Consider the following 13,363-nt stretch of genomic DNA (forward strand, 5'->3'; position numbering starts at 1 on the left):
AAGTAAAACTATTTCCCCATGCTAATTTTTCCCCCTACCATTACTCACACCTTCTTGTCAACTGTTGCAAATGGCCTATCCTGATTATCACTACAAAAGGGATTTTTTTCTCCTGCTGATAATAGCTCACCTTAACTGATCACTCTCATTATAGTGGGTATGGCAACACGCATTTTTTCATGGGGTGTGCGTGTGTGTGTGCGTGCGTGCGTCTTCCTGCTGTATTTTCCACTGCATGCATCCGATGAAGTGGGTTTTAGCCCATGAAAGCTTATGCTCAAATAAATTTGTTAGTCTCTAAGATGCCACAAGTACTCCTCGTTCTTGTTGCTGATACAGACTAACACAGCTACCACTCTGAAACCTATTAAACCACGGGTAACCTGTTCAAATTTGACCCAGGTCAGTAGTGGCTGAAAAAGTTACCATAGCATTTCCATGGCATCTTGCCAAGCTTCAGTGACCAACATGCAGCAAGTTGATGGTGATTTTGGTTTAGCTCCTAGCAGATGATCACTTGCACCAGCCACCTTTTACAGCAGTTTCCGGGGACATGCCAAACACTGGATGGTCTCAGAGTTAACTAGAACCTCTCCCCTTAGAGACACAGTGACAGTGTGAGAAAACTCACACCAACGCTGCCCTGTCTTGAGGATGGAGGATTTCCCCCATTCAAATGGGTCAATCCAGTCCCCTCAGGAGCACTACACTCACAAAAAAAAACAAAACACAAAACAAAAAAAGAGGAAGGCTGCCTATTATGAGTAACAAATGATAACTGTCTCACTCCTAATCCAGATCACAAAGCTGTCTTCCTTAAACACTAATACTTCTTCCCCACAGTTGCCAGAGGCCAGGTACTGTAATCAGCACTACACCTCTAAGTTGCCGTGTCTCGTCTGTATCTTCACGATCTCATAATGTCTTATTGTTAATCACCTGCCCCATATAAGTTTGCAAAGTGATGGGGGGGGGGGGGAGAAGAATACCAGTGATATAATTTATGGCTCGTGTCCAATCATAGTAAGTAGGGTTTATGTATAAACACAAAAAGATTTTCAAACTCAGGGAAGTAAAAATTTACGAAATGGAAAATATTAGTGGTTGTATTTTTATGCATAAATGTAAATAACAAACACTTTAAAGTATACAGTCATTCGCAATTAGCTCTTTAAGACAGACAGACTATCTAACCATTTCCTTGAGCCAATTCTGCAACATGAAGTCAAGTTTGGAGAAATCAGGCAGAGCAGTCTTCGCCTACATACAATTTCTGGAAAGACTTGCTTGGTACATGCACATATATGCATCAGATGCATATATGTCATGCATACCCCAAAATAAATGACACATACACACACACACACACCTAAATACATGCATCCAATGTGAAACAAATGCAGACACGGGAAATGGTCATTGCATTTTGCCATGTTGCATTCTATTCTAAAATCTGCTCTCACGAGACACTGTCTACAGCTTTTCTTCGGCCTTTTTAAATAGCCCTGAAATTTTACATCTGAATATTTGTTACCTGGCAACGCGCTAAGAGATATTCATACCTCTTTTGTACCATGCAGGTCAAGATGTATTTGTTCATGCTAGTATTCTTGTTTGTGTAAGCTCTGAGTTTGTGTAAGCTCTGGCAATGTGCGCGGTGCTGTACAATACACTAAACAGAGACAGTTCCTGCCTCAAAGTGCATACAGCCAGCTAAAAGACAGCCACACAGAGAAAGAGAAGGTGTCCTGGGAAATACATCTCTTAAACAGTCCTGATCTTTGATGCACATATATCATGTTAATATTGATTTACAAAATGCAATAACTTAAGAACTGGTTCCAAGGACAAAATGCTTTGTAATCAATAGATCTGCAAATGTGTGTTAAATCACTGAACAGTATGTTGACTGTAACGGAGTATTTTAAGCAAATCAAACCACTCCATACTCAGACAGAACTTCCATTGCGATCAATGGGAGTTTCACCAGAGTAACGAGCATCAGGTCACACGGGCAGAGGCAAGCCAAGATGATACCGTGCAGCAAGTTGTTGCTCTACAGCCTTAGTGCCTGGTATTCAGCATCTCTCTTTGTAACAAAGATCCAAAAATTGCTTGAGAATATAGACAAGAAATTATTCCCCTCATCTTTCTCCTAGGTATCTAAGGGTTTAGACAGTGGGAGCGTAAGAGAAGCTGCAAACCAGCTGCTGAAAACTCCCAGAGCTGGAGCCTTCGGAGAGAGATGTTCAAATACACACTGGGTCTGCTGGGAGGCTAAAGGACACCACAAGAATCTCCTGAAACTCACTATCATATGCCATCCTATCAAGCAGCTCTGCTGTCACTGCTCATCTTTCCAATGGACTGGAATGAAAAGAGGGATAGTAACTCAAGCCATGTTACAAACCAAGCCCTAGCATTACATTCCATACAGGACCAAACTTGAGACACTGACCTGTCAAAACAAAGCTAGAGAAAGGCAGGTTCTCAGCTGGTATGAACTGGTGGAACTACACAAATGTACATGAATTGAAAAATCTGGCCCAGAAGCTTACTTCCTGCTGTAGTTTTATTTTGTCTCTTTGCACAAACTCACTCTAATATCACGTACAATCGCAATAATCAGTGGTACAGCTGGTCAGAATTTTTTCATTGAAACATTTTTTAAATTAAAATTATTTTGAAAAAAATCCTTTTTTTTTTTAATTTTTGGTTTTCAGGCAACTACAACAAATATTTTAGTTTCTATCACAAATTTTCATGGTAAAAAACCCCAACATATCCCAGCAAGCTCTCATAGGTGCCCAAATACAGAAGAATTGGGTAACTAACATGTAAAATATTTTTATTTACCTCTTCTCACCTTTTAGTGAACAAACAACACAACCCCTGGCTGAAATCTAGTTTTTCAAAAAGAAAAAAAAAAAAAGGGGGGGGGGGGACTGTTTGTGTCAAAGGGTTTAAAAACATTTTTTTTCAAAATTTTACAGTAATTTTTTTTACACTGAAAATGCTAACAAAATTATTATTGAAAGTTTATTCACTAAAAACTTGATCTTCAGTAAATGCTTAGGTAACATTTTAAAAACAAAAAAAATTTATTTCACAAATTCCACCCCGAAAGGAAAACTGTTGCCAAATTTTCATGAATAATTTTGTTTTCAAAAACGGTCATTTTTCAATGAAAAATTTCATTTGAAAAATTTCAAACCCATTGGATCCCAACCTGCCTGCTAATGCTCATGTGTATTTCCAACTGAAATCAACAGGAGTGGCACATGCACATTTCTGGGCATGAACACACACAGTACATTTATTTGATTTGCACTAAACTGTTAACTACAGGGGAGCATTCAATTTTGGGATGAACTAGGCCCTAGGGAACAGACCTGACAGTCAATTAAATATTCATTTTTCTCCTTGCCCTCCACCCAGTTTCAACAGCATTCAGTTAAATGAGCTCCCGGAATGCTCCCCTGTAGTTAACACCTACAAATTCCCATAGCTGGTAACCAAACTCCAAGGAGACGAAATCAATAAGATGCCTCATCCTGTTAACCATCTGTGCTTTACTAAAGTTTCAGTTAACTTCTGTCCAGTGATTTTTGGTACCAATAAACGGAGACCTGATCAAAAAGTTTTAATATGTTTAGTGTAAAAAACCAGACAAGTTTTTAAAAAGAACAGTTCAGCCCAAGAGCTATAAAAACCTGCTATGCTGTATTAGAAAGAGAAAACACTATCTTAACTCAGCCACGTGAATGGCTAAGTGTAAGAGTCTAATCCAGCCTTCCTTGCGCACCCAGAACAGTCATTGATTTCAATTCTAAGTAGTGCGGCATTACGCACTTGGTCCCCACATGAAGGGTAATTAAAGCCAGACTTTGTGACCCAAAGAAACTGGGGTAAGGGCTCTGAACTGCAGATTGAAGATTTCTCTCAGTTTCAGAATATCATGGCAGCCTGGAAATTTGTAGTAGGCTGATCCTGTCCCTGCTCAAGCCAATGGAGTTTCACCATTAACCTCTATAGATGAATGTGAGTGTGCAGCAGAGGGAAGAAAAACATTAGATTAATGCTTCAATTACCACTTGGAAGCAAGGTCAAAGGTGAGGGAGGAACAAAAACAAAAACACAACCACCACTCTGAGCAAGAAACCACAGAAGATCTGGGAGCAAACAGTATGGAAAAAGGCTTTACTCCAAGCATCCTAGGGAGAGGAGGAGAGGATGGGACATGTTTGGGATCTGATTAATCTGTTATAGGATAATGTCTATTATCTGTCAACAGTATATTACTTAATATCATACTTTTTGATAAGGGGTCAAAGGTGGTGGTAAAAATGCCAGATAATTAACTCATTAAACAGAAGCCTCAAAAGCGTTAAAAAAAAATGAGAAAACCACCACAACCCCCCGAATACGATTAATACAACTGTCTCATGCAGAATAAATAAATTTAGAGTCATGGAAGAGCAACAATGGAGTCCACAAAAGACATTTAACAAACTCTATCCTGGCTTACAGTTCTGCAGAAAGACAAGGAGAGATGGACCGACAACTTCATCGGCATGATCACCTGGGCTCAAAGACATTTCTTACAAATTTCTTTTGGGCTGGTGTTCTCTAACAAACTCTTATCCTCCACCAAAATCTTATCTCCAGACTGGCACTTCCTACAAGCCAACATGAACCAGAGCAACTTATACCTCCTGTGCAGAATGGGTGGGCAATTTCCTGTGCAGTGTCTAAATGAAAGGACAGACTTCAGGTTCCCCATGGCCATTCTCAAACCTAGAGAGAAGGTGAATATCGTAGTGACAATCCATAAGATCTTGCATGAGACCTTCAATTTATTTAGCAAGAATCTTCATGCTGCCTGGAATACAACATGCATAGAGAAATTCCAAAATGGACTTCATTGGCAAATCGAGCAGCTGGAGACATGTCTGGGTGCAGAGATGCAGAAGGCAATAGACAACTCAGGAAATGAGGTCCTACAGAGCACTCTGAATGTGAAGAAATACTTCCAAAGAATCAAAGATTTCCTAAAAGAGAAGCACTACAGCCACTGTTCCTGGGAACAGTATTTCTGTTTATTGACCATCTCGTTTAAAAAAAAAAGTAGAAATTAAAGGTAATCCCCCCCCCCGGACAGAAAGTAGCAACTTCCCACTTAAAAAAAAAATGTAAAAGGTTTAGGGGCACATTTTCAAAAATATCATGCCCCCATAATTGGGGCTAGCTTTCCAAGAGTTCAGCGCCCATTTAGGCAGCTAAAATGAAATGGCCAGAATTTCAAAAGCACTCAGCATGCAGCAGTTCGCACCGCTCTCAGTGGGAGCTGAGCTCTTTTGAAAATTTGGCCCTAACAAATTTATCCTAAATATAGGTGGAGAGTTTTTAAAGAGTGCTCCTGGATTCTCTCCCGGAGCTGGGAAAATGTTTTATGTCCATTTCACTGGGTGTATCAACTGTTTTATGGCTTTTAGCTATTGTTGCCTTTTATCATTACACTGATTTTGTTCTTTTCAGAAATATAGGGATTTCTTCATTAATAAAAAAGAAGTAGTCTCAAGGGCACAAATGTCTGAGTCGAGAGGACAACACACCTTCCTAAAGTTCTGGTATGGAATACCGAGATCTTAGCTATGTCTGACACTGTACCAGAATTTTCTTAAACTGATCGATTAAAATATTGGAAGGGCACAACATATACAAAATAAGAAAAGCTCAAGAGTATTAGCTGGCAGAGGTTCTGACCTAGAAGGTTAGTTTCCAGCTACTATCATCTACTTTCAAATGCACCCGTCACTGTAATCTCTAGGGTTGTTTTCTCCCTATTTACTACAGCACATTCCAAAATTGGTACAGATTTTTGGATGCAATGGTTTACACCAATACAGAAGACTAACAAGGAAGTTTTTATTTATACTGTGTTCATTTATGTGGTCAAGTTTACAAATAAAGACAATGGCAGTTTTAAACAGTTCATACATTGGCACTAATGTAATCAAATCTCCCCCACCCGCCCCTTTTTTCTTACATATATCAAACAAATAATTGTCTTCAAACATCAGTCAGATTATTCGCCATTCAAGAGACCTCAGGGCCCATACACAGTATTCAAGGAAGGACTACATGGCTTTTAGATCTGCTCAAGTTTTTCCTCTCTGACTATATAACAAAAGACCTCTAAATATGCACAGTTCTGAAAGAAAATTAAAATCAGGCCAGAGTTAAAAGTTTCCATGAATTTAAAGAAACTGGAGGGAAAAAAAAAAATCTAAAATCTTTTGCCAGTCAGGTTTAGAAGTGCTGTTATTATTTCACACCTATGCAGAGCTGTAGAGATTTTCAGAGCAGTGCAGGAGGTTAGTCACTCATCTTCCCTTCACCTGAATGGAAAACATGCACTGCTTTGAAAAAAATTTCAATCTTTAATTCTGGACAGAGAATGCCTATTAAGATGGGTGTCGCTTCTGTGTGCAGGACTATGCCTGCCTAGGTGTGACAGAATGGCAGCGAGGAACCACATTTTAAAAGCAGCAAGATCAAAGGAAAATTTAGTATTACATGCACTGCAGTTTAAAACCTTTCCAGATTAAAATGATTAATTAAAAAGAAAAAAAACCACTTTGACTACGGTTAAACAGCTCTATGGCGTTATATCAGCAAACTTAAGTACATGAGCAATCCCATGAATGAAACTATTCATGTGCTTAAAATTAGGCATGCGCTTAAGTACCTTAATGAACTGGAACTTATGTGCCTGAGGTTTCCTTGTGTATATTGTACTATACAAGATATATGCAGGTCATATCTATATATTTAGATATATGCTGGACGTATCTAAACCTCTGTGCTTAGACTTTATGCTGGACATATATCTGTAGTTAGACTATGCAGGACATCTGTATTTTTGCCTAAGAAAAGTAGGCAACATGCAAAGCACTTTGTAGAAACTACAGGGTACAACCCTGCCAAATTTACTTAGGCAGAACGCTCACTGAAGCCAATGGGTACTTTGGCTGTGCATGGACTGCACCACTGGGACCACAGACTGTTATTAGAGACTGTTATATTAGATTTACTGTTTTGGAGAAATACTTCTGTGAGATTTAAAGCAGCTCTGCCTGCTAGTCTGTTTTCTCTCCAAGTTGACTTGTCTTTGTTGTGTCACTGTATACAGGACATAGCTCTCATTCTGGCAATGAGACTCAGAAGCTGATTTAGGTTTATATTGGCACAAGAACTAAGAGTTTAGCTACACTCAAGGTTTTTCCTGTTGAGTTAATGGATTGTCAGGTGTCTTGAGGTAACTACAAGTTCATAAAGGCTGGCGTGTCCTGAACAAATGTTTGTGAAATGTCCACTTTGGCCTTTATAAACACGTTGGCTACCTTGAGTTATAAGGTAAAAAAAAAAATTTAAAAAATAGTGTAAACAAGACCCATGTTAAAGATCTCCTCTCTGGAAGTCCGAGTTCATCCACAATGGGGGCTTTACAGGCAGCTGTCCATTCCTATGGAGAGAGTTTAATTGCCTGAGATCCTGGAGCGTGTGTGGACTTCTCTTCTTTGAGGTTACATAGTGTAACTCTTAAACGTTTATTTTTAAAGGAGCACTTTCAACTTAAATATCACATATACTAGTAAAAGTGTTTAACTCTTCTGTTAAAAACAACATCTAAAAATTACCATAATTGAAGAATCAGAGAAACAAAAATATTTCTCTGTTTATTCAGAGTGGGTTTTTTCCCTTTGTGTATTTGACAGCTGAGTGTTGACCACCTCATTGATTCCTCCATCAGTCATTTCCCCTTGTCGCTTGTGTGGCTTTTTCCACCCAGCAACATGGAAAGGAGGTCATTTATTTAAAAAAAAAAAGGAAATTTTGAATGCAAAACCACAATTGGTCAGAGGAATCCAGCAGCTGAAACTTCTTTTAACAAGTGTTTTTTTTCCCAAAAACTGACCACATTTCCAGATGACAGTATCCCTTTAACTATGACATTGCCTGTGCATTTTGCTGGATTATTGGATCAGAAAGAAAGAATAAAACAAGGTATTTTTGTGAGAAAACGTTATACATCTGGATTATTCACTATTAACATTTAGACCATTCTGTATCAGGTCCATAATGACAAACATTAATTTAATTATTTTGTTATTTCAAAGTGATCCAGGTATTGCATGAGATGGAGCAGATGGACCGCAACTTTCTCAGTACTCAGCGTTTGCGCGACCTTTATATCTGCTTATATTCATTCAGATATTTCACAGACCTCAGTAGGACTTGGATATTGTCACTCATTTGTGAACACAACAAAACAAGTTAATAAAAGGTTTCACTATTTTTTAAAAATCTACTACAGTAGAGAGTGACACATTTTAAGGCAAGAGGGGGCCATGATGACGAGCTAGTCTAACCTCCTGCTTTAACCGGTCCACAGAATTTCACTCACTGATTCCGGCATTAAGACCAATAACTCGTGGCTGAGCTAGAGCAAATCTTTTAGAAAGGCATCCAATCCTCATTTTAAAACTTTTAGGTGATGGAGAATTCACTACCTCTCCAAGTAAATTATTCCAATAGTTAATTGCCCTCCCTGTTAAAAAATGTGCACCTTATTTCTAGTGTGAATTTCATTTTCTAGCCATTGAATCCTGTTATTCCTTTGTCTGTTAGATTAAAGTCCTCTGCTACCAGGAGGACAAGTTCTACCCCGCACTATAATTACGCTGGTGATTTTTACCAAGGCTAGAGATGTATTTGAAACATTCTGTTTATTGCTACCCTGGGCCTGCGTTCATAATCCTGGGCGAAAATGACCCATGTTGTACACCCAGGTGTCAAGTACACTTCCCAACAGCAGCGGATTCTTTATGCCCCACTCAGAGGAAAGGCAGGTGGTCACCAGGGTTGGATAGCTGTAAACTGCAGTCAGGACTCCACAGGAGCCATGCCAGCAGAGGCTGCTCCACGCATGGCAGCTGTCCTACCCTTCTCCCAACTAGCACTAGGCCACTTCTAGACTCTGTCGGCCCCTCGCACAGCACCTACCCCCGGCAGTCTCACTTCAGCAGCTCTGTGCCTGGAACTCTATTAATACTAATAAGAGCTACTATAGGCGTGGTGAGTAACCAGAGCAGCTAACAGGAACAGCAGCACCTTTGTTCAAGTGTCATTTAAGAGTGGGTAAAATTATCTTAAAATTCAAGAACCAACTTAAGAAGCATTTGTGAATTATGAAAAAAAAAATGAGAAATTGAAATGTTTGTACAGTGCTTTTCACAATGGAGCCCTGATCTTGGGTGCTACCCTCATACGAATAATCATTATCTGATTAGGAAAGTTTTCCCCAGGTCAGGCCAGCTACTGTTGGTTGGTTTATAACCAAAACTGATGACTGAACCTGCTCTCTGCATTGGGCCATAGAATTCAGGGTTAAACGCTGATTATTCATCTCTCAGCTACTGATCCAGGCTCCAAAAAGCCTGCAAATCTGGCCTGTCACACTAAGATTCATAAGGAAGATTTTAATCCCTGATTTCATCACTCAGTAAAAATCATTCTTCATGAGAGAGAGATCATTTAAAAACACCACTCGGAGAAGGAGGCTGTCTCCAAATGAGTAAGACTTGGCAGGTTGTCTGTACTACGCTGAAGCGGTAAAGGCAGCCCTGGTAGTAAGTATTGTGCAATTTCAAGTTGTAAGGGAGTTGTGCCTGAAAGCTGTCAAGGAGGGGTGACAAGTAGGTCACAAATCCCCAGGCTTGGGGGCTCCCTTCCCCTTAGTCAGTGTCAGCACAAAAGCATGAGAGCAGCTATAATAGGAGTTCACTCATTTGAGACTCCCGCCTTGCAATTTCAGAGCGATCCACAGAGAGAGGGCTGGGAGAAAACCACCAACCACTGTTAAGCACGGAGGGGAAAAAAAATCAGGATCGCTTTGCTAGCTATCCTCCTCCTGGTTCCCTTATTCCACTCTGCCTTCCTGTAAATCCTCCCCTGGAGTGGAACCAGACACTCCCCTTTGCACATGGCTGGAACAACAGGATCAGATGCACACACTTGTTGACCGCTTTTATTTTCCATCTTCATTCGCTTTCAGAGGCATCGATCAAAGCCACACGAGCCATGTACCCAGTTGATTCCCCAGTCCCCAAAAGGCAGTAAAGTGGCAGCCACTTCCCCTAAGGGAAGCCAAGCAAACTCCCACAGGCGCTGAAGGAAGGAGTCATGATCATCCACCAGCACAAAAGACCTGCCCTGCTGAGCAGCACAGCAAGAAAAACTCCCATGGCATCCAAGGAGCAGGAAAACACGCTTTGCCGCTGGCTTACCGCCCTCCGTATAATTTACTATTATACCTGCCTTGGATTCCAATTATTTCCCTTTTGCTATTTCAAACCTTTTGCTCCCAATCTCCACCGCAGCCTCCCAGCCTCTACACAGTTTGATGCAAACAAAAGCCCAGGCATTGTTTTGTTCTGGTGGGTATTCCCCCCCCCCCTCCCTTTTTACTACGAATGCCAGAGACTTTAAAGGACAGCCAGGACCCTGCTTGCTTGGATAGGGGTAAAGATTTGCTCTTTAATAGTTTCGCCAGCCTGGGCTGCTGGGGAGAAAGGGGAAAACATCAAAGCAAACGAGCAACGCGATTTTTTAAAAATTCTCTTTCGCTGCATTGAAGGGAGGGGCTGCGAATCCAGATGTTTGACAGCGGTTGCCCAGCGGCTGGAGCAGCCTTCCTAGTCCCCCACCCCAAGAGAAATCAGGGTTTAGTTGGCACGGAGCTGTCGGGGAGTGGGGGGGGGGGGAGAAGGAGGTCTCTTTAAATGCAGGGTGGGGCTAAAGAAATCAAGCGAAATCTCCACGTTACTTTTCTCTTTTACACACCAGAAACCCCCCCACCCACGCACACTGTTGCCCCCGCGCCGCCAGCGGGACCAGAAGCCAGCGGGTGACGGAACACACCTCAGCAGCCTGCGGCGTCCAGCGCCCACCCCCTCAGGTCCGGCCCCGCGGGAAGAGCCGCGCAGCCGGGGGCAGCCCGCGCGGGTCCCGGCTCTCCCCGAAAGCGCGCTTCGGCCCTCACGCGGCAGGGCCGTCCCGGGAGGGAGGGAACCGAGGAGAGGGAAGCGGCGCCACACCAAGCTGCCCCCGGGACTGGAAACCCCACGGCACACTGGGGAGAACGAGCCTCCCCCGTCTTTTGTCAACTTCTGCCACATGGCTGCACAGCAATTCAAGGGGGGGGGTCCCCGTCAGTCCTTTCTCCTCCCCTCCCTCCTTCCCCAGGCGTGGCCGAGCCCGGCTGGGGGCGCTAGGGTCCGGGGGGGGACAAACCAGCGGGATGAGCGACCTCCACGCGGGGTTTTTACCTTCAAGCGCTGAGCCCGGCTGGCTCCGCCAGCTGCCTCCCCTCTCGCTCGCTCCAAGGCTGCTTCCTCGCGGGGCGCAGAGATCCCGCCCGCCCAGAGCCGGGCTCCCCACCCACCCACGCTCCGCGCCGGCCCCCCCCCGGGAGAGCCCCACCTGCCCCGAGCCGCGAGACTAGCAACCGCCCGGGACCGGGGCGCCCGCCTGGCGCGGCGCAGCGTGGGACGGGCAGACACCCCCCCTGGCGGTCACCGCGCGGCGCTGCAGCCCCTGCCCAGCTGGCCGCGGCGCAGGGGACCGTCGCCAAAGTTTTCAGGCGGCGCGAAAAGGAGGCGGAGAAGCAGAGCCGGAGCTGCGGGGAAGAAGGAAGGGGGGGGGGGCTCAGCTCTGAACAGAGGTGCGGGAACACGCGTTATAAGGGGGGCGCTGAAAGCGGAAGCTCTGCACGGCCCTGGGGGGGGAGGGGAAGGGCTGTTACTGCCGCTAGTCCTGGGGTGCTGCCGCCGCACCCCCAGTAGCACCCTCACCTCCAGCACCTACACCCCGAGGAACATAGTCACCTTCCTGGCTCCAACCCGCGGGCCAGCTAGTCCAGCGGCTTCAGTGCCAAAAGTCACCCCAGAAGGCAGGTAGGGGAGCACCGGACTCCCTGGAGAAGCCGGCTTAGCAGAATGGGATCAGTGGAGAGCTCACGGACTCCAGAACAGACCCAGACAGACAGACAGACAGCGACTCCCTCGCTTCCTCCCGCTCACAGACACCCCTCGTCCTCCGCTTGCAGGAGACTCGCACGGCCTGGGATTGACCCTCCTGGATCAGGATGAGACCCCAGTAATCTCACATGCAAGGCTGGCTCTTCTGCGCGCACAGCTCCCCCGTGCTTGCGCTCCTAACCACGCAGGCATCTGTGATAATCCCAATCCCTGGTTGCTGACCAACAGAGTCTCTCTCTCCTTTCCACAATAATTTCATCAGTCTAGAGTTACGGCCCACCACGTTTCTTTTACAACCTGTTTTGTTTTACTCCCCCTTCCCCCTAGCACAAAGAACAGCCCACACTGGGGCATGCAGGGAAGAATTTTTGACATGGAACAAAACATTTTCTACTTGGTATCCGACTACCCAACTGCAAAACAAGCAAGGTCAGATTTAAAAAAAAAAAAAAAAACCTGTATAATCATTAACAAGGCTTACTAAGAAATTTATCTGCAGGGGGTGGCTTAGACAGCAAACACATGACTTCTTTGAAACTAAATATGTAACAGGCAGCAGAAAACCTCTAACCATGAAAGTCTTTGACAGCGGCCCTTTACAGAGACCAAGCCTTGGGTTTACACACACACAAATTGTACTATTTTAACCATATTAGAACAACCTCCTCTAACATGGATGCTTTTATACCAGTATAAAAGTGCTCCTACCACCTTAGCTTATTCCTATCAATCTTATTTCAGTTCTATTTGACTCAAAACAAGTGTTTCATTTCAAATCATTTTGTTGGAAACAAAAACCTGGAAAATTTCATACTATATAGAAAATGGCTTTCAAAAAGCCATTTTTGTCACAAACACCTTCTTCAACCAGCTCTGACCTTGCAGGATTGGGCCCTTAGCACTCATGGAAGGTGTTAGAGTGACTGCCATTGGAACTGAAATGCCTTATTTATCCACAGAACAGATACAGCATAGGCAGGAGCAGGCAAGCATCTCTAACTGTTCCTCTGGGGCACCTCATTTCCTCACCTGGGAGAAATCACTAGTAGGAGAGAAAAAGAGTGAGAAAGTCTAGTTGCTGATGCCATTCAATCCTTGGTTTCCCCGCTAAAGCAACCATCAATAGAACTAATGCTTATTGTGATTTTAGTATTGGGACACTGGTCCATTAGAAACTGTGCTGAGACCATTCATTGCTATCCTGTAGGTGTCCAAACAGATGTTAATGGTAAAAACTTCTAATCTCTACCAGCATTATC

General features: G+C 43.6%; 1 protein-coding gene across 5 annotated transcripts in view; it reads right to left on the reverse strand.

Moving 5' to 3' along the window:
* Nucleotides 1-13,099, reverse strand: part of MOB3B (MOB kinase activator 3B) — a 152,800-nt gene extending 139,701 nt beyond the window's left edge. The window contains exon 1 of one of the 5 annotated variants that reach the window (XM_043546768.1): nucleotides 11,952-13,083. The gene's annotated coding sequence lies outside the window, so the exon portion shown is untranslated. Of the gene's footprint in view, nucleotides 1-11,393; nucleotides 11,596-11,918 lie in introns of those variants that run through there. The other 4 variants (XM_037902092.2, XM_037902091.2, XM_043546767.1 and 1 more) reach the window with 4 other exon arrangements.
* Nucleotides 13,100-13,363: the final 264 nt, after the last annotated feature.

Source organism: Chelonia mydas, chromosome 5 (assembly GCF_015237465.2).
Source record: "Chelonia mydas isolate rCheMyd1 chromosome 5, rCheMyd1.pri.v2, whole genome shotgun sequence".
NCBI classification, from domain to species: domain Eukaryota; kingdom Metazoa; phylum Chordata; order Testudines; family Cheloniidae; genus Chelonia; species Chelonia mydas.